The sequence below is a fragment of the Amphiura filiformis genome, chromosome 19 (assembly GCF_039555335.1).
Source record: "Amphiura filiformis chromosome 19, Afil_fr2py, whole genome shotgun sequence".
In the NCBI taxonomy this organism is placed as follows: Eukaryota; Metazoa; Echinodermata; class Ophiuroidea; order Amphilepidida; family Amphiuridae; genus Amphiura; species Amphiura filiformis.
In genome coordinates this window covers 23,384,392-23,387,656 of record NC_092646.1, presented here as the reverse complement: position 1 = coordinate 23,387,656, position 3,265 = coordinate 23,384,392, and positions in this window count along the sequence as shown.

Genomic DNA, 3,265 nt, shown 5'->3' with positions numbered 1-3,265 from the left:
ATTTATTTTGACAGAGCTGGCAGTGTTGCTAGATATTCTCACCCAGTCCCGCACTCAACAGAAATACCACTTTTTGCAGTTTAAAAAAAACAGGTTTTACTGTCAGTTTCTCTTTAAAAATAAATCTGAAACTTGCATATGTTTAGTTTGGCTTTATAAATTATTGATTTTATAGAGATAAAATAAAATAACATCATGTACAAATATGATAAATCACCTAATTGGGCCTACAATTAGCAACAACAGTAATTGGGCGTTATGAGAATGATGCAATGCCGGCCGGCATGCATGTTGATTGGCATGCATGCCGGGTTACAAATATTTTGCAAACTCATGCCTAGATTATATTTTAAGGCGAAAATAATATCCATGAAAAGGTTTTTATCAACCCACGACAAGTATTGGACATATTGCGTTCTAGAATTTACCTCTCTTGGCTTTTACAAAATGCAATGTCATCTTTCCGGCCCGCTTTCCGGTGTGCCGGTGTCAACAAACCACACCTCCGACCTGCCTCCGACACACCCCCTGTGCTGAGCCAATCAGGAGTAGCTTCCTGGAACTTTACAGCTTGAAATAACAGTTGCTTGAAATGTGCAACGCTGGCAAATGAACTCTTTAAAATGTCATCCAAATGTCACGACTTGTCTTGAATTTTTCCGGGAATATTTGAAAGAAAAGCGATCAAACTAACTATAATCCTGATTCCAGAAAAATGCAGTTTTGGGATTTAAAAATGTTTATATGCTCAGTGTTTTGCCAATATGCCTAAACAGCTCAACAATGAAAGTCAAAATTGAATTGAATTTAGGCCTATAGGGTAAATTGGGGTAAATGGAACGGTGGGGTAAATGGAACGCTGAGAATACAATTCCCTCAATCAAGAAAAAAATTGGGCAACATCATACCGAGTGTTCCATTTACCCCAACGCCATACGTTCTGCTTTCGTTCCATACCCCCAAGCGTGGGTTTACTCGGTATTTGAGTGGAAGAAAATCTCAAATGTTGTCACTGACTATGAAGTGGTGCTACGGTTCAGTGAACATTACTAATTTAAGGGTATTGATTCCTAAATATTTGAATGTTGTGCTGAGAGTTGTCTTACAATATTGGCAATATGTTTGTTATCTATAATAACATAAATGTTTTAAACAATAAAATAGCAGATTTTAATGATGAAATTATGCAAATTAATATGCTAATTAGCTAATTAATTAGTTTGGTGTTCCATTTACCCCACAACAGATCCACTTGGGGTAAATGGAACACAGTTGACTGACTTAAATAACATGTTAATATTTTTTTTTACTAATTGGTTTAATTACAAATAACTAATTCATGGTAGATTAGGCCTCCTATTGATTTTTTAAAAATCTGAAAACCATTTTTTTCTGTTATGTACGAGAGAAAGTGTATTTTTACGTGGTATTTTACCATGTTTATAAAAAAACATGAAAACAAAATTATTTTTGTTAATCTTTTGTTTAGTCACAAAATATATGTTGAATAAAATATTCTGATGTCTTTTCAATTTAAATATAGCTATGAATGTAGGCTCCTTGCAAGTTATGCCCCTTGTTCCAATTACCCATCCCACTGTTCCATTTACCCCCAATTTGTTGGGGTAACTGGAACACCATGACCATGCATGTATTTGGACCGATACAAGAAACAAAGCCATAAAATGGGAGTTTATCTGTTAAAACAAGTTCTAAAAACATATTATCTACTTATTGAAACAAACAATAATCATATATGGATACCCTCCTAACCACAGAAAGTGATTTATTGCTTAAGCGTTCCATTTACCCCAATTTACCCTATTGAATCATTTTTTGGAAATAAGGGACCGTTTAATATTTGTGGAACAGGAGTTTAAAGGGGGTATCCAAACTTTTTGAGAGTCAAAGGGGGAAATCTGAATTTTTCACTTGAACCCATGAGGATGTTTTAAAAGTTTTTAATGTAGGAAAAGTGACAAACATACAAGGGGAGGCGTAGATCGTGGGGATTTTAGGGGGTAAATCCCCCCAATATTTTGCTAGGGGGATGGTGTGGGTTTCTGACCAAATTAACCTCATATTTGGCCATTTTAGCCCCACAAAGTGCCAACTTTTGTGCACTTTGTGCATATTTGTTCCACATTTGCACCTTATTTCATTTTTTTTTAAATAGCGCGGCATATAGACTGAATGCCGATTTGTTTTATTCGCGCAGAGTAATCGTGCGCGTTTTAGGATTATTTTCGCTATATCTACTGAAGACAGGCCTAGCATTTAGAATCTGATATAGTCCCAAATTAACGCCTATAGTCCCAAATTAAACCAAAACAAAATGTCGCAACATTTGAAATTTTAATTTGATTCTCAGTAGATATAGCACCAGTAGGCCTAATTCGATTCGAAAATATATATCTCGCGCAGGGGACAATGAAAACATAGGCCTGCATTTTATTTCAGCTATTATACTACTAGTATTCAGTAGGTAAAACAAAAAACACATGTAATTAAAATTATAAACCCAAACAAAATGTAGCAACATTTGAAATTTTAATTTGATCTTCAGAAGATAGCACAGCAGTAACATGATTCTATAAAATGTCGCTTTAGGGTTCATATACCACTAAATCCGCCTGTAAAGCGGTTTCCGGTAAAAGTTTATCACGCCTATAGTCCCAAACTTTGCATTAAAATTCGGCAAAATCGGTACAATATTAAAAATTTTAGTGTTGAAAATCGTGTTTTACTAGAACTTGTGAATGTGATCTCTACAAATTTGAAAAGAAAATGCGAAAATTTGAGTGATATTTAGGATTATGTGCGCATAAACAAACGAGGTCAGAACGCGGTTAGCAGTCGGATGTAAACACGGGAAATGTGGCCTTTTTATATAGCACTAATTTTCTCAAAATTAGTCGGACCTAAAATGTGTATTTTCAGAAATGTTATGCAGAATTTTGTTCTAGTTAAGATGATATCAAATATATATTTCAAAGTTGTACGTTACTCGACTTATGGCCAAAACGCGACCACTATTTGTTTAGCACGTAAAGTCTCTGGAAAGCTTTTTTGTGGTATGCCCATTATCTCCTTCAGCAGACAAAAACGACAACCAACGGGCATTTAAATTTGAGCTATCTGCAGTTGATAGCAAAATCACACGAATCCGACAAACACCAACATGACTAAAATGACATAAAACAGGTAGAGAAATGTAAAAGCTTTATTTCAAAGTTTGTTTCAGCGTCATAAGGTATTCGGTTCT